Source organism: Corvus brachyrhynchos, unplaced genomic scaffold (genome assembly GCF_000691975.1).
Source record: "Corvus brachyrhynchos isolate BGI_N302 unplaced genomic scaffold, ASM69197v1 scaffold188, whole genome shotgun sequence".
NCBI lineage: Eukaryota > Metazoa > Chordata > Aves > Passeriformes > Corvidae > Corvus > Corvus brachyrhynchos.
This window is the reverse complement of record NW_008239647.1, coordinates 932,888-957,036: the sequence shown is the minus strand read 5'-3', so window position 1 is coordinate 957,036 and position 24,149 is coordinate 932,888. Positions and strand designations below refer to the sequence as shown.

At 41.1% G+C, this 24,149-nt stretch overlaps 1 protein-coding gene and 1 long non-coding RNA gene across 8 annotated transcripts in view; one reads left to right on the top strand and one right to left on the bottom strand.

The window, feature by feature from the left end:
• The window catches only part of DAAM2 (dishevelled associated activator of morphogenesis 2), a 205,353-nt gene that overhangs the window by 38,281 nt on the left and 142,923 nt on the right, over positions 1-24,149 (top strand). The window contains exon 2 of one of the 7 annotated variants that reach the window (XM_017742341.1): positions 4,434-4,502. The exons of the other annotated variants lie outside the window; for them this stretch is intronic. The gene's annotated coding sequence lies outside the window, so the exon portion shown is untranslated. The remainder of the gene's footprint in view (positions 1-4,433; positions 4,503-24,149) is intronic. 7 annotated transcript variants of the gene reach the window in all.
• LOC108448636 overlaps positions 17,378-24,149 on the bottom strand; it is a 27,067-nt gene continuing 20,295 nt past the window's right edge. The window contains exon 3 of the long non-coding RNA XR_001864592.1: positions 17,378-17,389. This is a non-coding gene — a long non-coding RNA (uncharacterized LOC108448636). The remainder of the gene's footprint in view (positions 17,390-24,149) is intronic.

Below are 24,149 nucleotides of genomic sequence, written 5' to 3'. Positions count from 1 at the left end.
TAAATTAAAAGGTGAAGAATGTTTCTGATCAGTGCCAGCATAGACTGAGTAGAGCTAGCTGGAGATGCCCTGTGCCTAGTAGATTTTTCAGAACCCAGCATACTCTTCTGTTTTACAACAAGACTTGTAGTCACTCACTGGTTCTTTGTTAGTTTATAAATAAGAATGGTAATGATTGGCCCTACTTATATAAGAAGTTTGGTTGAAAATCTTTCCCTTTTTTAGCTCATATATCCTTATGCTTTGAGTGCATTTTTGATAGTCTCCTGAGATGAAGAAGTGACATTAACTGTACTATACGTGTACCTCTATTCTCTCATTGGAAATATGTGACAGAACTGGGAGAGGATTCCTGGCTATGCTCCCTGTGTTATCTGGGCACTCCTTCTCCCGTGGAGGTAACGCAAGTTTTGTGCAGCTCCCGTGGTTCAGTTCAGGAGCCCTGTGTGCAGGCAGTAGATCCTGAAGGAGTTCTCAGGACACTAAAAAAGAGAAGGGTGATTGTGCTGTTGATGCTTGGTCAGTACTTGCAAGGGTTTAGGAGGCTGATGTTCAGCCATACACCAAGATGTGGCTTCCTGAGGACTCTAATCAAACATCAATCAACAGTCCCCCACTGTTCTCTCTTTTTGGCTCCTCACTTGTTGCACAGAAACTGAGGAAGACAGTCATGAGTCTGAGTTCTGCTGGTAATTCTTGTTAGAGCTCTTTGGTCAGGATTACTTTCTCATTCTGTAATCCTGAGGAGAAGGTTCGTACAGGACAGGCAGAGCCAGAAATAAATATGCTTTTAAAAGGCCATATAATGTCCATAGAAGGAAATAAATGGCTGCATTCAGCTTATAGGAATGACAAAATTCTTTGCTATTACCTTCCACCTGTCAACACCCTCCTGGCAAATGTGATATTGAATACATTTAACAGGTTCAAACTCTGAGGGCCTGATGATGAACATTCCTGTTTGTGTTTTCTTTAATTTCTTAGTAAATGTGTACATTTGTGATACACTGAGCATACTGTGCTGTAAGCCTTGATTGCAAATGCAGCTCAGTTGTTTGTCTACATCTTGCAATTGCCATTCATTCATAAGGCCAAGGCAAATGACCAAAACAATCAATTTCCAATGAGTTATTTTGAGGAAGAAATGGACTGGGCACTGGTCTCTTATCTCTGATGACCAATGACAGGATCCAAGGGAATGGCCTGAAGTTGTGTCAAGGAGGGTTAGGTTGGATATTAGAAAAAGGTTTTTTGCCCAGAGGGTGTTTGGGCACTGGAACAGGCTCCCCAGGGAAGTGGACACAGCACCAGCCCGACCGAGCTCAGGAAGCATTTGGACAATGCTCTCAGGCACAAGGTGTGACTCTTGGGGATGGTCCTGTGCAGGACCAGGAGCTGGACTTTGATCCCAGTGGGTCCCTTCCAACTCGGGATATTATATGATTTTAAGAAAAGACATGTGTGAAAGATTTAGCTCTCAGTATGTAAGCAGTGTGTAAGTGTACAGCAGCACTAATGCTGCTGAGAGTTTCTTTCAAAAAGTAATGCAATAGCTGGTTGCAGTGATGTGAGGAAGAAGGGATAGCCTGGTCTTAGCAGCAAATAAATGCTAAATTAAATTCACATAATGAAAACATTCTGTTGTGTTTATTTTTGTTTTGGGGTTTGTTTATTTATTTATTTTTACCATCTTGCACTTCATACATAACCTGGACGTAGCCTGCACAACAAACCTGATGATTTGTTTTAAAAAAACAGCATTTCCCTTCATCGAATCAAGATACAGTGCTTTAAATTGAAAAGCTAGTTAAATTGTCAAAAGAGAGTATTGTGAAGGTTTCATTGCTAAAGAGGCTTTCAGTTACAATAATATTTTTAGTAGCACTGTTTTTAGACTAGTTTGGGGTTTTTTTGGCTCTCTGATATTAGAAACCTGCAATTTAGTTTCCAGGTGATTTGTGTCCTGGTGTTCAGTGGGAAATCTTTTCATTCTGAATAAGGACCTGCTGCTAAATGTTTTCGTCCATGCCCTTCTTGTTATCTTTTCCCATTGTGTGTTTGAGATATATTCATGGGAGCTTTGTGCACAGCTTACTGCTTGGTCACTTCTGACGTGCTTCCTGGTGACAACACCAAAGGCGTTTAATGTTTGTAAAAGGCAGGATTGCCCTTGACTTATTGAGAGCAGTCAGTGCCAAGTATGGAGTTAGAATGGCCACACCTGTTATCAGGTGTGAAGGTAGGAAAAATCTCGTGGTGGATCTTATGCAGGACTATATTTAATGTGTGCTATGTAAAGATTATGCCTCTGAAACACAATTGAATTTCACAGTTTCATGGGAAATAAACCAGATCTATTATGGTGGTTAAGTAAAGAGTTAGCTGTCAAACAAAGCTGGCCCAAATCTGGTTCTACTGGTATAGTTTAGAGCTTTGTTCGGACTATTTGTTATGCAAGACAGAAGTTTAGCTGCTTCTAGATGATTATCTCCTTGATAAATTATGTGAATATGTGCTGGGGTGACCCTGGCTGCAGGCCAGGTGCCCACCAAATCTGCTCTGTCGCTCTCCTCAGCTGGGCATGGGGGAGAAAATATAATGAAAGGCTTGTGGATTGAGATAAAGTCAGGGACAGGTAACTGCTGTTCTTTGTGAACTGCTCCAGCATGGGTCCTGTGCAGGATCATAGGTCCTGCCAGCAAACTGTTCCGGTGTGTGCTCCTCTCTCCATGGGCCTACAGGTCCTTACAGGACCCTCTTCCCATGTGGGCTTCTCATGGCATCACAGCCTCTTCTGGGCAACCACCTTCTCTGGCATGGGTTATTCCACAGGCTGCAGGCAGACATTTACTCCACCATGAACCTCCACAGGCTGCAGGTGGATTTCTGCTCCGTTGTGGACTGCCATGGGCTACAGGGGCACAGCTGCCTCATCATGGGGATGCAGGGGAATCTCTGATCCTGCACCTGAAGCACTTCTACACCCACTGCCTTTGGTGTCTTCATAGCTGTTTCATGTGCATATTCTCCTTCCTCTTTCCAGCTGAAGTTGCTGTTTCACAGTTTTTTTCCTCTTCTCCAATATGTTATCCCAGAGCCACGACCAACATCGCTCAGCCTTGGCCAGCAGTAGGTCTGACTTGGAGCCAGGTGGCATTGGCTGTATCAGACACAGAGGAAGCTTCTCGGGAGGTTTTTGGTGCACTTTTTTTAGCTTCTGTGAGAAGCTGCCACTGTACTGCCGCCCTCCCCACCAGTGCTACCAAAACCTTGCCACAGAAACCCAATACAGAGTCTAACATGCAGACCTTGCTTTTGCTTGAAAATATTTCTACAAGGAACCTTCATCTTGCAATATGTGCTTCATGTTGAAAACAGAGACAAGGAATATATGTAGAGAGAACTGTTAGTTTATGAAAAATACTTTAACCTGGGCACTATTCTGATTCTTCTTGTGAAGTAGGAATATTAGTATTTCTGGAAATTAACATGTTGTCATTTCAACACTGCAGGTGGGTAGATGGGTACAATTTCCTTAATTGAGTTTTCTCACAATCAGCATGTAGCTCTGCCTCTGATCTTCTTTTACTCATTACCAGGTCTTAATTTGTAGAGAGTTTCCTTTTTAAGTGGTTTTAAATGGAGCTCAGCTTTCCTGAGGCTGGCTTCAGTGACACTTTCTGGGCACTCTTTACTGGATCTTTTCTTTATCAACACTAACTGTGTCCTGTCCAACCTGTCTGAACACAGTCCGGTTCTGGGCTCTATAACCAGAGAAGTGAAAACTGATGGCACTTTACCCTTTTTTTCAAGTGAGTAAATATCTCTAAGTGGCATCTATGGACCCAACCTGAAAAAAAAATCTTTCTTATCCCAATTCCTTTGAACAGCCCAAAAGCAGGTCTTCTTCCTTGTCTCTTGTTTTAACTTCAAACATCATTATAATTTAATTAGGAGCATGTTCTCTTATGCAGACAGGGATAATGATGAGTAACTGATGGTACTCCAGTCTGCCTTTCCAACGGAACTTGCAGAAGAAGCTACGCACTACTGCACTCTTCAGTTATTCTTCTAGAGAATGGCAGAGGGCCTTGGGAATCCTGCCTTGCTGATTCTGTATTTGGCTTTGGGATAAGGTAGGAGGGAATATAGTTCACCAGTAGGTCAGAGGATGGATTTCTGGTTCACTAGGTATATCTTTTGTGTTTGTTGGTGCGGTGTGGAATAGCAGTGTGTGATTCTGAAGACTGACTTGGTGCCTAACTTTGAATCATCTATCTATTCTGGGTGGGATCCAGGCCTCATCAGAGTTGGTGCCAGCACTCTTAATTTGGCTTCTCTGAAAATCTATTCTGTCACAGTCCATGTGTTTGATTTCTGTGTAATCATCTTTTTGGGGCTAATTTTTTATATATTTTCCCTGTGTGTTGCAGATGCAAGTGGCATTTTCCAAAATTTGACAATCTGTTATCTCCGAGTCTCTTCTTTCTCTCCCTGCAAGGGTGAGTAGCCTTAAACTGGTAGACTCCATTGAATTAGGGAGTTTTTATGATGAAAGAAATATAATACAGCAATAAAAGTGGTGAATTACTTTGAAAGCTCCCTTCCTAATTAAAAGAGATGAAATTCATCTCTCACATTCTTTTGCGTGAATGCAAGGTTCTTTGTTTAGGTTAGAAGATTCAGATTGTTCCATGAAAAACTTCCCCTCCTCCTCACTTTTATCTTGGGTGGATACACATGTGTGCATGCGCATATACACACAGAGGGATACACGAGCTCTGGACAGTTCATGTACAGTTACCTCACCTCTTCAAATCGTGCTGTACAGGAATGTTTTTCTCCTACCTTTTTTTGACCAACTTAGCTAGAACTTAGATGTCTGAGTTGTCCAAAATAAAAATTTAGGGTACTTAAAATATACTTCTTGGGTTTTGATACGTTTTATCAAAAAAGTCAGAAAAGCTTCCATAAACCCCAGATGTCTCAGTGTTATTTTTTCCTCCTTCACTTTTTTATTTTTACCTCTGTCATGTTGATGGAATTGGTGCATGGAGTATGTAAAGGTGACCCAGGCAGACTTTTCACATCTCCATTGTCTTCATATGTTCCCATTTCCATGGACTTAAGTTTCATTTAAAGGATCCTCACCTTCTCTGTTGCTTCCAAAAATCTTGAACTAAATTTTTCCATTGTCATGTAACAGATATTGTCTTGCTTCTATGACATTTTTGTCTTGAGCTATGCTCTGCTAAGTTTCACAGGCATCAGACTCCTTGCCAAGTAGTGAGAGAAGGGTTTTTGAGAGCTCTGCCTCTGAACAGTACCACAGCCTTTCCAGATTACAGGCCTTGGCTGAATTTTACAGCCTTAAAATTCATATTCATCTCATGTAGTTTTTTTCCCATGGACTGTTATCTCCTGAGCTCCATATTTATCTGGGCCTGAATGACTGTCTGTCATTGCCTCATGGTTTTTCTTCTGTCTCATTCTTTACTTTCAGCTGTCTGTTCTTTTCAGGGCTTGTCTTTCTTCTGAACTTGAACAGCTACTGGTTTTGCTTATCCACATTTAACCTTCTGATTGGGACCTCTTGAAATATTTCTCCTCCCAGAATTTTTGGCTCTGGTTAGTCTTCCATTATCACCTTTCTTCCTTTTCTTCTGCATTTGACATTTTTCCCAGATTATGCTTATCTCTGTGCATTCAGGCCTTCTATCTCAACCTTCCATGTAAAGGAATAGTATAAACAGTACAGATTTGCCAGAAAATAACCCTTCACATGTCAGATTTTGAGACAATCTAAGACAGTCTGTGATAAAATAGCTGAGAAATATCACTGCTTTCGTGTCCAAATGATGCTTCACAGAGCATCATTTGAGTGGATGAATTTAAAAAGCTTGGTGTTTTAGACAGGTCCTTGCTCTAGAGAACATCATTATAACATAAAGAGTAAGCTTACTCTTGGCCAAGGACTCTTAATCCTGAAATACTTACAAATTGTTTTGGTGACCTGCCATGTCTCTGGGAAATGACATTGCTGCCACTGTACAGAGGCAGCACCAGTTGATTCTGTGCCACGAGAGGTATGGTACTGAGCACCTTTTATTCTCCTTTTCTTCTGTCTCTAACCATCAGTTTGCACGTTAGGTGATGCTGAAATGAAGTTAATGGAAAGCAACGGCGACTTACCAGTGCAGTATTTTGGCACCTTGTCTTAGGACGGGAAATGCAGGGTGCACACAGACAGATCTGAGCTAACTTTAGTCTGGGGAGCTTAGAGATCAGTTGCAGCAAACCTGTGGCGTCTTGAACTTGAAAACATGTTAGCCACCTGTATAAGTAACCTGACTTCTAAGCAGGCTTAGCTTTTACAAAAGGCTCTGCTGTGATCCCTCAGTGCTGTTATACCCAAGTAACCTAAATTAAAGTTAGAAGGCCATGACTTAATGCAGCACAATCAGACCTTTTGTTAAAGCCAGAAATAACCATAGTTTCTCTAATACCAAGTAGATTTAAAAATACCTCACTCTCTTATGTCTGTTTTCGTATTTCCCCATTTTTCCTCTCCAGGAAAAGTCTCTTGTTCTTCCTATGCTTCAGTTCCTCTGTGTGCCCATATCTGTGCACTTCTTCGTAACTTGAAGCATCAGAGATGTGATGGTCTGTGGCCAAACGTGTCATAACAGTTTTGATAGCCTCATTAGCATTCACCAACACTGACTCCTTCATCTAATGACTCCAGTTGTCTCAGCTTCTCTATGGACAGAGCAGGAAATGCATGGAGGAGAGTTGGAAGTAAGTCTCTAGAGGCTGGCAGAGCAAAGGGGTGTTCTGTGTAACCTTCAGTGGTCTAGACTTAGAGACCGGCAACTGGAAAGCAAAAGATGACAAACTCAGTCTGTCTGCTTGGCTCCAGATGCACAGTTAAAAATCACAGTAATGTGGATACTGTTGTACTGCAAGCAGAGAATCCAAAATCGGTAGTGATAAAGCTGAAAACGCATGGACATGAGCACAAACGTAAATGGCCAAACAGGCCTATTGTCACTGAGAAGTAACTTTGGTGTTACCACTGGACAGATGATACATTGAAATCTTAACAATGATACAGAATCGACTGAATTTTTTTGGCAATCTTGGTCCACATAGGTACTTCTTCAGGAAGCAGAATCTACTGTGCACTCAGCTGGATGTTAAAGCTAACATGGTTTAACCAAATCCTCAATTTAGTGGTCATAAGCTCATGAAAAATCGAGGGCTGAAAGTAACCTTGAAAAATTATCTGATCCAACCTTTTATGGGAAAAGAAGCCTAGATGAGATTATCTAGCTCCCTGTCCAATTGCATCTTCAAAACCTCCAGTGATAGGGTCTCTAGCATATCCATGTGGAGTTTGGTCCTGTGATTGACTGTTCTCACTGTAAAAAAATTCATTCTTACACCAGGATGAGCAGGTTTTTGTTTGTATTTTAATGGCTGATTCTGCTAAGCTTTAAGAATAACGCTGCGTAGATTTTTCCTTTTCCTTTCCTAAAAACTCCTTTCACCTTTACCAAACTCTTGGATGGTCAAAAGATTCAATTTTTCTCCTTTTTCTTCTCCCTCTTCCTTTCCTCTGCCTCCCATTGTAGCAAAGATCACGAGCAGTGTGTAACTGAACTGAGGGAAAGTGGAGCAGTTTCACAGTGCAGGTTTCTTTTCCTGAAAGAGGAAGGGTACTTCTGGAGCTGGCTGGTCTGCAAACATTCCTTTGATCCTGAAACTTGGTGCCTTTCTGCAAGACTTCAAATTTTTGGATGTTTTCTTGTGTTGTTTGCCCATGATCCTTGCAGTGCTTAGCAGTAACAGTGAAAATTTTGACCATCACCTTTACATTATGACTCTAAACACAAAGGTCTTAAGAAAAAGATACAACTTTGCACTTTTCACAGTAAGAACATATTGATACATTTTTTTTTTAATATGGCTTTCATATCTTCTGCACTGAAGCTGTTCCAAAGCTGTCATCCTCTGTAGAAGTGGCATAGAAGTGATGGTGTGGCAGAGAGACAGGCATTAAAAATAGCATGACCCAGGAATCATTTGCCTTCTCCTGTGGTGTCTGATCTTGGAAAAATTGTCTGGATTACTTGCAGTCTGCAGGCTTCAGAATAAAAGGGAGTTGTGCTCTTGAACTGAGCTTTGCTTAGAGGACAAAGCAAATGAAAGCACTGCTTGTGTGACTGAGACAAATGCAGCAAGTTGGAACATCTGAAAAAACTGTTCTATTTGGACTTGCTCTCAATCCCTTGATAAAGTGTTTTTTTCCTCTCAGTACATGTGGTTATATGTATTTAGGACAGAATATCTGTCCTCAGCTTTGTGTTTCGATCTGAACATTTTGGTGTCACTTTAACCCTGCTAATAAAGCAGGAGTTTCCAATAGAAGATCTGCAAGACTGGCATAGATATTATTTGGTGCATTTTATTTCTCAGTGTTTTAAGCAATGCACAGTGTTTCTTTTTGCTTTCAGTCTAAACCCAAAAAACTCACCGAAAATAACCAATCCACCAGAGCTGTGTGACTGGAAACAGATTAATGAATAACTATCATCCTTTAACTGTTGTGACAATGAGACTTTGTAGCTTCAGAGAACCCTTTCTTCCCAGCTCCGTCAGGCCACTGGGCAATATTTTTCAGTGGTAGGTTTTGGTAACATTTGATTTCTGCTGGGAGTTTCTTGCCTCTTCAGAGTTTGTAGAGATGACCAAGTCATTGTCTCTTCCTGCTACAGAGCACTTTTTAGCTGGAATCACTTCTTGTCACTACAGAGCAAAACTGGCTTTTAATTCTATGCCTGGAATTCTGGTGGTGCCTGCTAAAGACTGCTTTAATGCCTGAGGCTCCTGTCATTCTGTTGGTGGGTTAGAAGTTGGAGGGACAGGATATGGATCCTGTGGTACAGCTTTGGAAAACTGGAGATTAGGTTCTGTGGTTTTAGAGTCATTGAAAATCTTAGATTGGTAGCAGCAATCAGCAGGCAGAGTATATGTTCACATTTACAATCCTTTGTTTCATTAGAATGCTTTAGAAAATAATTATTATCTGTGAAGGAAGACACGTCACAGAAAAGCACTGTGACTGGGCTCCAGCTGAAGCAGCAGTGGCTTAAAAGCATAGAGAGGCCATCCAAGACCCACAGTGTCACTTCAAAACCTCAATTGATGCTGTCATTTACAGCAAAATGTACATAATCCTCCACTGTTTCTATCAGAAATTATTGGATTGCTTTATGAATGTCAGAAATTCCAGTTTATTAATACAGTTGCAGACAAGCTGGTGAAGAGCCTGCAGAAGCCCCTGTTCTTCCACAGTCATCGACTGACCTCACTGTGGTTTTGACTCTGCTGGTGTTCAGAGGAACACAGATTCCCAAGATTTCTCTTGGGAGCTGGTTGTCCCATGATTAAAGCATCTACATATCTTTCAGGCTCTTGTTCTTCATGGTTTAAGCCAATTTTGGTAAACTTGCCACTTCTTAAAAAAAAAAGAAAAAAAAGAAACAAAGGTGAAAAAAAGGCTAGTGCTCTTCCTGGAATATCCTATGACTTCATGTCGGCATGAAGTGCCAACATGCCTGTGGAATGGAAGAGTAGCAAGAAAAATGACTTCTGCAACTTGGGTGGTATTTTCTACATGAGAAATATCTGATTGCCAAGTTGTTTCACTCAGGCTTTAAATCTGTTTTGTATACAGAGAAGGGTAAGAATTGCACATGTGTGAACTTGTGTTTCTGCCTCCGTCCTGCCTGATCAACATGTGTGTCCCTGAGTGTGTGAATCGGCACGCAGTCACTTCTGTCCCGGGATGTATGAGCACATGCTCATGCCCTTCATCATGGATCTGCAAGCTTCCTACTATGATGCTGTGCATGCACGTCACTGTACAAAGCCACAACCACATCCAATTCTCTCTTCCTTTAAACAGTGGGAACAGTTTTTATTTTGAGCAGAAATCGTGTAACTGGGACCTTAAACATGCTTTGATGTTGTTGCTGTTTTTAAAAGTCCTTACTCAGCTGGTGTGTTGTGAAATGTGGTTCTGTGAGAATCTCCTGACTGTGAAATTGAGGATTTTTTTTTTTTTTTTTTGCTGGTCAGCAGTGGGATTTTGTGACCTCCAGCCTATATCTGTACAGTACATCTTGTATGTGTTCGTTAGTGAGACAGCACAGTGCCTCCAGGAAATGCATTCTTTTGCAGTGGACCATATGGGTAGCTTTGCATTTTTATGATGAAGATGGGAAGATAAAGTTTGTTGCTTACTCTTTTTTTCTTTCTTAAAACTCTTACTGTGTTTTGTTCCTGCATATAACTGAGGCATCCTAAAAGATGCCTGAGATAAAGCAGAGTTTAGCCCCTCTAACAAGCATTTGCAACAGGCTATTAAATTTCTTTTTTCAAAGTTTGGAAGGACTACTTTTTAAATCTTGGCTGTTGCTGAAAAAAGAAAAAAAATTAATAGTAAACATACTAGCCTAACTGCAACAGGTAGGAAGTTGAAGACTGAAGTAGTTTTCAACCATATCAAGATGGGGTGAAAGCAAATATAAGAGAAACCCAAATAGTCTTCCATCCAAGTACATGCAAGCACTCATCCTATATTTCTGGTGTGCAGAGTTCCTAGGATATCAACATAAAAATTATGAGCTTCTATTGCTTTAGATATAAAGGAGTAATTTGGGTAGTTACTTCTTCCTACTTGAACACATCCAGGTTCTGGAGAGAGAGAAATGTTCACGTTCTAAGCCATTATGTTTCAATAGGAAATGGGGAATTTATGTGGAAACTTGGAGAGTCTTCCTCAATTCAGGGGTAGTAATTACTACTGTTGTGGTGCAGAAGGCTGTTTCTGGCTTGTATCTTACAGGTATTGCCAACTGTTGCTTAAAGATCAGCAAAAGGACTACTCCATAGCAGATGATAGAGAGGGGATCATGCTATGTGCCAACACTGAGAGGAAAAGATCTGAGTTCTTTACTTCTGTTCCTAACGTCTCTTGACTTAAAACCAGTTGCACACTTTAAGCATTCACCTGTGTAATTATTGGCTGTTTCATTCTTTGATCATTATTTCAGCTCTACTTCATTCTCCTTTCTTCGAATACAGTCTTTAATAGAGGAACTGCTGCCCCCAAACTAACAATCGGGCTCTCAGTCTCCCACTTAAATTTGACTGAATAAGAAGTAGATAAACCTCTTTATTTCTGTATCCCTGCTTTCCCATCCATGTTCCAAATGGTATTTTGCTGTCTTTTTCCCAACAGGGGCAGTGCTCAAATCTGTCTCTAGCTACCGGGAAAAATGAGCTTTCTGTGCCTGCATTCTCTCTCTCTGTGTCTCTATTTCTCCCTCTCTCTCTCTCTTTGTCCCTCTCCCCTCCCTCTCTCTTGCTGCTTTCTCTTTTCCCTCTCTCTGCTGCTCTCTCTCTCTCTGCCACTCTGTCCTCTCTCTCTCTCTCTGGAATGTTTTCAAACCATGCATGAAGCGAACACAGAAAACCAGAACTCATAGTTCTCCAGGACATCCCTGTTTTCCTCATTGAGAGAGTTTTATTACAGTTGATAATCCAGGACATTTCTCAAGATGTATTCATGAGTTACTTGTACAGCCAAGTACAATGTTCTTCTCTGTGTTTTCTTTAACCCATCCCTGGTTCCATTGGACATCTTTTTCTTTCTGACTGTGGTGGGGCCCCGTATTTCAAGACCTTGTATTGGCAGCAACTGCAACAGAAATCAATATTAAATTTGTATAGAAACAGTAAGGTTAAAAAATCCTGTTACAGTAGCAAAATGTAGCACTCTTTAACCGTGCCAAGGGGGACCAAGTAATCATTTTAGCTGGAATCTTGTCTTTAATGGAAGCCAATGCATATTCCCCTGCATTCCTTGCACAAGTTACTTGCCAGGGTCTCTGCTCTCAACTTCTGGTCTACTTGCATCTTGAAGAATAATGACTTTGGCAAGAAAAATAGAAAAGCATTATGCTGAGGAAAGGATGAGCTAAACTTCATGGTGTTACATCCTAGTCATCCTATACAAATCACAGTTTAGGATTCCCATATTTCATACTTACTGGTAGAGATAATGTTTTTTCTCCATTGTCCTGGAGCCATTTGACATAGTCCCAGTCTAAGGAAAACATCTGTCTTCTTTACCTTTTTTTTTTTTTTTCCAAATTAAGAAGGTGGTGAAGAGGACATGTTTTTTCTGACTCCTGTTCGAGGTGCACTTACATCCTGAAGGTTACAAATACAGTTTTTCATAGCCCTTTTTTTGCTAGTTAAGGTGTCTGTCTTACATCTCTAGATATTTTTCTTATCCATGGTATACCCATAGTACATACAGGAATTCTTTGTTCCTGGAAATACTTGTCTGTGGTGAAGATCACAAACAGTTTGTACCAGGCAAAATGGAGGAGCCTACTTGCTGTTTCTGAGGGAAGAAACTACATCATTACTATGTGGAACTTAATGGGATTCAGAAGAGTAGAACCAGAGTGCTTTATTTTTGCTCAAAAGCAAATTATAGGAAGAGACTGTATCTTTCTCAGAACGTTATGATCAATCTGGGAAATGGGAAGAATTAGCTGAATAGGTCAGAAGGAAAGCCACTGAGTTCAACTAGTGTTGATGGGAACAAACTAATGGCATCATAAAAATTACTGGGAATTGTACCTCATAGTTGAAACTTGAGGAGTAAGCAAATTTGGGTCAAGTTCTTGGCTTGTTTACACCTTGCATCCCGTTGGAGACCAAGGGCACCTTTGAAATGCTAAGAAAATCCTACTGAAGTCAGACATGTTTTTCTATGAGTAAGCAAAGAATTTGGCCAGAGGCAGCAAACTTGTAGCTATTTCTTAGCTTTGTGGTAGTGTAAATGTTTTCTGGTGGCCTCAGTCACAAATACATACTACACTGGAAAGAAAATGACATTTGAGCAGTATTCCTAAATGTTTTGCCTGCAATGTCTGAGAGTCAATGCTATCTGTACCTGATCAACTACAAATTGGTAATCTACCAGTGAGCTGGATCTACCAGTGGATGTTTGCTAAGCTGCAGGAAGAATTCTTGTGGTGAAACTTGCATCCTGCAGATTCAAGGTTGTGTTACAGTCACACAAAGGGGGAAGAGAAATAGAAGCACTGAAGTACAATGAATTTTGTTGTAGTCTGATGTGGTTTTTGTTGGGACATCTTTTGTTGTTGTTTTTCTTTTTTTTTTTCTTTCAGCTCACTGCTTCACCCCAATCCTCTGCCCCTGAAAAAAAAAACCCACAAAGAACCAAAATCAACCCTGGCTTGACTTCTTGGATCTTGTTTCTCCATTTCCATTTGTAGTCTGTGGTGTCCCACACTGAAAGAATTGCTGCTTTCTCTATAACTGAGCAGTCCTACCACACCACTATACATATGAAATTCTGTAATGCTTTCATTGATGGAGAAATACTGGGTTTTGGAGAAGGACAGGAAAAAGCTCTTGGGGGTCAAACTTTCTTTGCTGCTGTTCAGTATAGTGGAAGTCACAGGATGTGATTATTAGCCCTTCTGGAATCTCTCCTATGCAAGACAATGGAATGATGAAAATAAACCACTAATTTTCTTCATTACCTAGTTAATTTAAAGGAAACTATTGTTCAAAAAATTAAGCTGATCTTTAGAAATGAACGTTTAGATTCTCTTTGTAGCTCTTCAAATACTGCTCTGTATTGGTGTAGTTTTAAGGCTTCTAATTCTTTATCTGTGAATTAGCAGAAAGAGGACTCCTTTAATCATGACCTGAGACTAAATTCACTGATATTAGTAAAGCATTTACTGATCCTTGGTAAGGAGGGTAAAGGAGTAAGGTAATTTGAATGGTGTTCAAACATGAATTGATGAATGTCTGGCTGTTGAGACATCTCCTGCCTGTTGTAAATGGGAGTCAGAAAAAAAAATACCTTATGCCATGCAGTGACAACTCTGTTTCTGTCTCTATGAGAGAGAGTGAATAAGAAGTTATTAGGTGAGATTCTGCAGTTTGTGCTCTGTAAGAGGTCATTTTTGATGATCCCAATAGTCCATTCTGACCTTCATCTATCAGGAATACCTTCCTGTCAGGTGCTGGGTAGCATGGCCTGTGCCTTTATCCATAAAGCATGAAATTTAGAGCCAAATTTGTGTATGAAAGAGATCATCACCTGAACACTAAGAAGAACAACACTTTCAGTAGGCCTTTAGTCCTGATGTGAGGAGGGAGAATGGCCTTTTGCAAGGGGGTCTAATGCAGAAGGGGGAAGCACAGCCATTTTTCTGTATCTGTTTTTTCTTTGCCATCTTTTTTAGTGCTTAGATTCTTGAAATGGATGACCTTATGGCATAAACTCCTGGCCGTATAGATATTGTAACTAATAAATCGCAGTGCTAATCTGATTTGGTGAATTCAGTGCCTTGTACTTTGTATGGTTTGAGATTGCTCATCCCATTATCCATTAGTTCATTCTGATACCATTCTGGGTGGTCCAGTATTAGCAATGTTTTGGGAAGGTGTTGCTATGACTATGTGATTGTAATCAATGGGTTCAAACGCAAACTCACCCCCTCTGAGGTGAATATGGTACAACTGAGAATGCAGAGCAAGCGTAGGAGAATGTATTTAAGGTCAGAGAATTTTTGATACTTTCTCTGGGCCTCATTCCTGGCCACAGAAGGTGTTGCCAATGCAGATTTGACTATTATTCTTTGTAGTTAATCTCCAGTGAGGAGCTAAGGGAGAAGCTGCCACTGCTCCAAGGAACTTTCAGTATAAACAAACTGAGGGTCTAATACAGAATTTGTGAGAACAGTACTAATTTAAGGAGTAAAATCAGGACTGGGGTTGTTTTCTGTGCATGAGATTTTACCACTGTTTTACTGCTTGGAGGGGAAAAGGTCTAGTGCTTGGAGCCTTGTCCAAGTGGGAATTCAGGCTGGACAATGCATTATTGGGAGTTCCCCAAACAATTCTTACGTAGGAAGGCTGTCCTGGTGTGTAACTGTTCCAGCGCACTGCTTTGGTGGAAGGGAGGGTTAAGCTCCAGTGTAAACATTTGAGCTTCATTTCTTGGGAAAAATGTTTTTCATTCACTACTGAATTGCAATTTACCCCTAAGATCAGTAGAAAGGTGCAAGTGAATGTTGTGTCCGTCTGTTTGCTCAGGGCTGAAGGGAGACAACGCCGCAAACAGATCCCTACCATATCTCCTCAAACACACAGCCCTCTCTCTGACTGTAGAAGCCAGGGACAAATTAAGTCTTGAGTAGCAGGGCAATGGCATACACACATAAGCATGTCTCCATACAGGGACAAACTCAAAATATAATGTTGCCTCTGCTCTCTCTGAATGTTCTTTTAGAAGACTAATGTCCTTCCATCAGGCAAAGACAGTGGTCAGGGGTGCAGGATACAGGAAAGCAGGGAGATTTTCTGCTTGTCTTTGAAGCTGTACTTGTTCTGCTGGTGACATTATGTACTTGCTCTGTGCTTGCCTGGTAGTTTTGGGATGTCTGCAGCAGTGAGCTTTTGAATTGTCTGTGTACCCGTCAATAGTGGTCAAGCCAGAACTTCAGTGGTTAACATGAAAGCATATGAAAGGCAATGAACTGCTGTAATAATTCAGTTTACACTCATGCAGAGGAATCCACCAGAGGAGTGTGTGTGGGATGCCTTGCGTAGGGCGGCTAGAAAGTAATTAAATAAAGCATGTTCCCATTTGAAAACTTAAAGAAATACAAGGAAGGGCACCAGATGTTGTTTCTGCTAACACATGCTGAACAACAGTGAATCCAACTGCAGCTTTGCTAAGGCCATCTGCCATTGCATTTTAAGAAATTAAAGGGTCCTGGACTACCTTATCTCTTCCAGCACACGTAATCAAACTGAGAGGAAAAATAATTCTTGTTTACTCAGTCAGTGCAGGGAGCCCTGGTGCACCTATCTTTGCCTGCGTCTCTACTCTTATACCATCATTTAGCACTATTTTTTGGACAGCTTATTCTATTTGCTCTTCTCTGCAACATCTCAGTTCATAAAACAAGCTGAAGAATGTTAACAAGGGATGCTTCTCTGACAGCTGTGTGATATGCTGCTATCTTGCATGTGAAGAATATACATGGTGTCCTCCAAAGTTTGTGTAGACACAATCCATGTGCCTTGTGAAGACACAAGGGAATTATGTTATAAGCCTCACTTTCCATGAAAAGTAGGATCTAAGTCCAGTCATAACTTCCGCTTTGCTGGCTTTGTGCTCCTCTCTGACTTACACTCTCATAATAACTGAAGGAGATCTTAATTGGAAGTCTAAGCAGCTCTGTGGTACCACTGAAGGAGCTGTAGACTGAGAAGAGAGGGAGGCAAATACGTGGTAGTATGGAAAAACATATTTTGGTTTTAACACACTGAGTCTGTTTTGAAATTCGACCAGAGTACCAATAGGTGTGTTCTTGGATGTCCTCTGTTCAGACCCAGACAAACACGGCACTAATCAGAAAGCACGGGTAGGTGTTCTGTGTACTGTATAAAAATGCGTTAGAATAACTCTTCTATTTACTTTGCATGAACCTAGGAATCACAAAATTTTTCCCTTCCATCTTGCAGAAAGTTTGGGGTTGGATAGTACAGGATTACTTGTTTAGGCAGCTGGAGAGAAGTGCATGTGGCTTTGGCACATGCATGTAAGATGTATCTTACAGTGCTGCTGGCCACGGAAATTTCTGTGGGTAAATAAGATTTCTGTCTCAAGGGCTGTCCATATGGCCCCTTTCATCAGCACTAATTCCACTTAGATTAACTGCACAGCACAAATATGGGTCAAAGCCTGGATTGTTGGGAGAATGAGTTCCCGCTTGCAAACTGCTTCCCACAGAAGTACTTGTTGGCAGCTGAGATCATAATGCTCACACTTCTCACAATAACCCACTTTGAAATGTATTTAGAGAGGGGTCTTGGCAGTCTGCTCACTGCTTTTTCATACAAAGTGCAGGCCTTGGTTTGTAATCCCACTCAGCACGTCAAGGCATTATCTGTGGGCCGTCATCTTCTCTGACTTTGTCCGGCACGAGGCAGGGCATCTGCACTTGGACTAGCAATACTAACCACTTCAGGTAATGTTTTTCCCCTCAGCCTTTAACTAGAGGAGAGGAACTCTCTTGGAAGTACTGCGTTGTTTATTATAGAATTAAACCTGCTGGGTTATTCCTGTGAACACTATGTCCTGACTGCAAGTGGTGAAAGACCAAGAGACACGGGGGGAAGAAGGAACAGATCTCATGGTGTCCCTAGCTCACGTGTCCATGGTTACACTGAAAGTTGCTTCTTGCTTTTCTTTCTCCTTTGTCTACTCTACTGGTGGCAAAGGTCATGTGTTGCTGTCAGTCACTTCTAAAGCTGTAGCTAGTTCTGTTGTTTCCTATTGTGTCAGGACACCTCATGGGGGAGTTATGAAACTTAGCCATAAATGGCCTGCATCATAAAGTCAGGATCAAACTTACCATGTGAATAAAGTTTGTTTTTTGCATCTGATCTTCAGCACTAAGTTCCTACTGATACATTATTAAGTTTTTCCCAAATTCACTTATTCACAAAGAGAAATGCCTTTCACCCCCACCTGGAAGTGCACTAAGCACAGGCTACCCTAAGCAATGAGAAATATAGGTTAGAGACCAGAGCCTGCCCACACTGGAGTGAGTACAAAAGATTATTTCAGTGCCGTTAGCCTTCCCATCTTTGTCACCACTGTCTTTCCTTCTGCTCTGGATAGACAATCTATTGACAATTGATTAGGAAATAAGTCATCACAACAGAGAAAACTGTCCCTTTAGAGGCTGATGGGGGACTGCAAGGACATGCAAGTAACATAAGCATAGTTTTGATGTCAAGAGACTTAGGTTGGTTAGGAGATTTGCATGCCTGTTTCTGGGGCTAATACTGCAGTACAGAAATAGGGGATGCAGTGAAACTTTATTCACTGGAGCTAAGGGCCTCATGGGTACAGAACACAAGGCAGGTGTTTGCTTCTTGCCTCTGCTACTGACCTGAGTTTTGACAACTTTTGCAATCACGTTCTGCATGCATGTATAGTGCCCCCCTCGTCCACCTTTGTAGATTAAAAACATTTTTTAAGTTAAAGTATTTATCAAGCACCTTAAAATTAAAGTGGACGGAGCCAAGGTAGGTGCAGTTTTGAGTAGATGGTGAATCCCTCACCTTTTTCCTGGCCTTATGGTCTTATGCCAGTGTGAGGAGTCCTGCCATCCATTTGGTAACACAAGGCAGGGTGGTCACTATGAAAGTACACAGGCTTCAGTGTGCATCCTAACTTTAAGCAGTGCAGACAGAAATCAACATACCTGAGGAAATTTTGTTTAATTATTTTAGTACATGCATAAATGATGATAGCTGCTTGTGCTGCACACAGTCATGCTTGCAAAGGCATTCTTGGCACGGGTAAGAAATTTGGTTCAGAGAGTTGTTCTAAAATTCTGAATGGTTTGCAGGGCCTAGAAGATGAACAGTCTTATAAAATGATGTATTTCCTATGCATGGTTGTAAAACACTTTAGGATCATTAAATAACAGATATTTTTGGGCCAGATTGTTTTGCTTTCTTTATGAGAGTGTACTTTTCTGGAAGCCTTTAACTGCTGTTTTGAGACCACCATACTAGGAACTTTCTTTAGAATTTTCCCATTTCTTTCTCGTCTAAATGCAGGGAGCACAAAATATTCTTCTGGCATTTGAGCTGCAGTTATTTTGAGTGGCTACAAACAGAGGGAAATGTGTTTCTGTGGTAGTTACTGCAGAGAAAGAATTTTGCTGAAATGTCTCTCCCCCACCGCCCTTTGGTGGCTGTAGAAAAGAAGCCAGTGTTTGAGGCCCCAGCTCTGTGCATCTGCTGGATCAGTTTAAGGCCAATTTCCCCCCCTCCCCCTGCCCCTCTTTCCATTAGCAAACTAGATATAAAACAGAAGCCATTGGATAAATAGGAAAAATGTGTAGCAGAGGAAGCCCTTGTGATTAGGGAGCTGTTAACCAGTTATTTCATGTCCGGCTTTCAGTGTATTTATAAAAATGATGCTATTCAGTGACACGTCGAATTACTATAAATGGTATTGGCTCAGTTGCTTTCTCATGGAAGCCAACTTGCAATTTATTTTTAACTTGGGCCCACTGATTATTTTTAAAGTTAGTATAGTATTTGTTAAAGATGCTAAAGTGGCAGGCAAAGCGTGGGCAATATACATCAAATTTGCTCACAGCCTGTCTTGCCAGTGCCTCCAGAGTCCTGTGGAACCTCGTTAGGAGACAGCAGCTCGGTCAGTGTCTGTCCATTTGCTGCCTTGCTGTTCTGGGGAGAGGGCTGACTGATGTGATTTGTGGCAGCTGCAGTGCTTGGTTTTGTGATGTGGAAGTTTGTCCATTAGGAGATGGCCCAAGACCCAGTAAACCCCTCCTCCCTCTCTTTTTTTTGCATTGATCGCCAGCAGCCGTCACATCATTACATGCATTTATAATGTCCTTGTCGAGATTTCACTGTGCGCACATGGTTTAAATCAACAGCTTCCCAAATGGGGGGAGCAAAAGTACCAGAACTCTCTACCTGCCTCCAACAATGTGCTTGTAAACTTCGGGGACAGGGAGAAAGAAAAATACAGCTCATGGAAAAGTGCCAGGAGGTTCTGAGTCTGCAGTTCACGCTATGCTTTGGACAAAGACGTGAGTCTTGCATCATGGTCTAAATGTGGTGAGGCTTAGGCTTCCACATAATTCTTCTGGAACAAATTTCACAGAACAGAAAATCTTCGCAGCAGTGGGACCTGAGGTAGATTCTCAAAGCTGTCATTGTAGTACTGATGTATTTGTCAGGTTTGGTCCATTTGATGAATGGTGGCTAAGAAGTGATACCTAGAAGTGTGGAAGGAGATCATGGCAAGCCTGGAACATGGGTCTTATCTCCCTTTCTTTATTTAGGCAGTAGATTGCAGCTCTCAGCACACTTTCTGGAGTTTCCAAATAGTCTTCAGGGCTATCAGTATTAGTAAATGAGGTATCTGTGGGACTAAAGCATTGTACAAAACCGTCTTAAAGACAGCTCTGGCCAGGGTTTCGACTTGAAGATGAGAATCTTACGCAAGTGTTAGGGAGCCATTTCCATGCTAATTCAATCCCAAAGAGCAAGCATTCATTCCAACAGCACAATCTTCTGGTTTCCAGTTATATTCCCCCAAGAATCAGTACCTAAACAGTAACTCTACTCTGCATAAAATGGCAACACTTGAAATCTAGATTGAACTGACACTTCAACGAAATATTATTCAGCAGAGTTTTTTTATACTGGGACAAATAGAGTATACAGGCTTGGTATATCTTTCCCTTCTTTATTTTCTCTGATTCTGAGAGATCTGGTACATCATAGAAAACGTTGCTTTCAAAGCATTCAGCCTGTCCTTGGTAGTCATCCGGTATGTGTGTTTTGAGAGATCCTTCTTCATAATATTTACATTTGATTTTCTAATTGGAATGGAGAGGACAGCATTTGTTTGTACACTGCTGGGGTGAGAAGTAGAGAGCTTTTAATCATACCACAGGACAGCCGTTTTGCTAATAGGCTGTTTTCTAGTCTGGAAATTTTATAACCTACTTAGAAATAAGTGTCTCTTGGCTAAGGTTTAATAGCAGATGCATTTGCGATGTCTCCTCTGATTATTCAAGTATTGCTACTTAAGTAGGTGAAATATAATTAAGAATAATTGAAATTAATTAGTTTTGAGTCTTTGGTTTTACTGCTACCATAGTTGACAGCAGAATTTAGTCCTTGCAACCATCTAACCAGGAAAAGGCTTTGCCTTGTCCACGTCTCAATTTCATCATCTGGGAGATAGAGGGATGATTATGTTACTTTGAACTTCTGTTTGACAAAAAAATAAAATCCTTTTCTGTGATCCAGTACCCCTTCCCTGCTTGTTGTGTTTGTTTCCTTACTGTTTAATTCCTTTTTTAGCAACTTAACAATTGTAAAGATCCTTCCAGTGTGTTCACTGCTTGCAGGGACTGTCTCACTAGAAGGCGTCCTCTGGTAGGTAATGGAAATATAAGGAAAAGGAAATAAGATAAAGTAAAAAGTCAGACCATACTTGGTTCAGCATCCTGGTCACAGCCCAGCATGGTTATGCTGGAATCCTGCTGATGGAATGTCCTGACATTATGGTGTTTATTTCTACCACAGCCCTGAAATGTAAACAGGACATCGTTGGATGCTAATTCAAGGGACTGGAAATCACTGAGAATCCTGGCCTATTGGGCTATTGGTAGGACACAAGGAAGTGAATTTTAGGGGATGATTGGCATATGGCACTAGCAGTGCATGGGACCACATGTCAGAGGAGGTGTTTTCAGGAAGGGTATTTGACATATGTTTGTAGGGAGGAACAAAATATAGCAGTAGTATCAAGTGCATCAAAATATGCAGAAACTTTCAGGACATTTGGCATGTTAGGATGCTCTGTGCATCCCATACTAATGGGATGAAAGAGAGTTTGCCTTCAGCTTGAAATAGATACAGAATAAATGGCAGGTTATCATTGTGGGATTTATTTTCCTCTGTACCTTGTTATGCAATGGTGAATTCACCTGAGGAACAGGAAAGTAGAAGAGAGGTGGCCATGTTACATCTCTTGCTCCAGCCCTAGAGCCCAGAGGGCATGGATGGGAAATAGCACAGTCAGGGAAATGTTGGTTTAAGTGGTTTAATGCACTAGAAAGTTGGCTGTGCTTCTCTTAGGCAGACCCAAATAAATGAACGGGTATTGAACTCCAGTCGTGGCTCCCTCCCCCATGAAATGGAAATGGGCACACACAACTTGTGTAGGGTGGTGCCTGCTGAGCTGTGTTTGGGGAAGAGGAAGAGGAGCCACAACAAAGCTATCACCATGTTAGGCAGTTGAGACTCACATTGCTGGAAAGAGGGTTGCACCCCACTTTTATCCTTTTAGAAGACTTTGACTCTTGCAAGGACCAGCTGCTAATGCCTCCTCTGTTGCACCCCTTGTAGCAGCGAAGACAGAACTGTGTTGTAATGAACATAAAGGGAGTTCTTTATTGAACTTGCTAAATGCATACAGACCCTGTAATTCATGCTGGCTCTCTGACTTCCAGACTGCCTGGTGTTGCCACACAAGGTCTCCGTAAGTCTTGGTCTGGCGACTGCAGCAGCAAAAGGACTGACTAAAGAGACACCCAAGTTTTCTGTGCTGTGAGTGTTGTTCACTGGGGTTTTTTTTGTCATAACTCTCCACACACTATTCTGGATGCATTTTGCAGCAAGGCATATTTTTATGCTAGTTATCTTCCGACTGTTTTAATGAGCATCTTGCTGGCACAGTTGCCAGTGTTGATACCTTTGTAGTGAAGTGCTTTGAGCCTCTGCTATGCTGTTTGGGCTGGGCTTCCATCCGGATCAGAAATTGGAAATTTATTACTTGGAATGGGTTTTTAAATGTGAAACTGACACCAGTTTCTTATTACTTACCAAGTCCTGAGGGCAGACTAACATTCCTGACGCTGCTGTAGGTGTTAATGGTTTCATCAACTCGAGAAGCACGGAGCCCTGAACTCTGCTCTTGGCAGCTAGTAAAGACGGGAAACTGACTTTCAAATATTTTGTTTTTAAAGTTGTTGTGGTTTTTTTATGATGTTTACATTAGCAAACTGGAATTTGTGAGACAGACTTTTTTTTCTGTTGACTACTTAGTTCTTAGAAATCAAATTGATAGTAGAGCCTTGGTAGGCTGCTGGAACTGGTCTTGCCAAGCACCTCTGAAGATGCAAAAGAACAAGAATCTGTGAATGGGCCTACTGTGGGTGCAGGCCTATGAGTTTCATTTTCTTGGTATGTTTTCTCTGCCTCAAAGTTATCAGGAAGGATATTATTATGCAGATACCAGGATTTTTTTCTATATTGCTTTCAGTTGCATGCAAATAGCTCAAAAGCCTTGCTCCAAATCTGGAGAGATTCCAGGATGTGGTTTTTTGTTTTGTTTTTAGAATAGTTTTCTGTCTTGTGCTGTGCAGGAAGATGGCATTGTGAGCAAGGATGAAGATTTAAAATCTGAGTTAACTGGCATTACTCTGGGCTCTGCCATGTACTTGCTGAATGATCTTAAGCATACCATCATCTTCTTCATACCTGTATTGTGATATCTTTGTATCCTGCCAGGTTGCCATGAGAAATAACTTCATTTTAAACTTGACTAACTCCTTTGATCCAAGAATGAACTGTATTTCAAGTGACCATTGTATATGTGACAGACTGCTGCAGTGGTCATAAATGGAACATTACGGAATTTCACGTTGATTAATCCCAGGTATAGATGGATGAGACTCAAAAGCTTATCCTGTAATTATTTATAGATGTGCTTAAAAGGTGACTTGTTGATCACTATTTATAATTAGCTATACAGAGAACATTTGGTGATAGCGTTTTCAATCTAGAAAAAGTAAGTCAGGGCCCAAACTCTGGGAATTGAAACTTGGCAGATGAAACAATTTCTAAAGTGAGAGGCAGTTTACTGAGAGTTGTGGTAGATTTTCTACTGCTGGAAATCTTTAAATCAAATGAGATTCCTACTGAAAAGTTACATTCTACTTCAGGCAGGAATTAATTTATAGCAATCTTGTGGCTTGTGCTATGCATGAGGTCAGACTAGCTGATTGGTACAACCCTTTCAGCTTTATAGTTCATAAGATTTTTTTTATCAGATTGGTGAGTGTAAGTCTCACTGAGGCCAATGGAAGCCAAATAAACCTGAGGCCAGGGTTTTACACTGTCGCCTTTCACATCCTTCGTGCTTCCAGCCTGTATTCACTTGTTGCCCAGCTAACATACAGAAATATCCTCTTGTGTTGCTTTTATCTCCTTAGTGCTGCATGGTTATCACTTTGCTACCATTCTGCAGTACTTCCCACACACATCTTAAAATTGTGGGATGTTTCTCTTTTTTGTTTTGTTTGTTCTCCTGAAATGGGATTTGAAAAGTGATAAAGTCTGAGCAGGTCTTAAAAGCAGCATATCAGTTTGTGGACACAACTGTACAT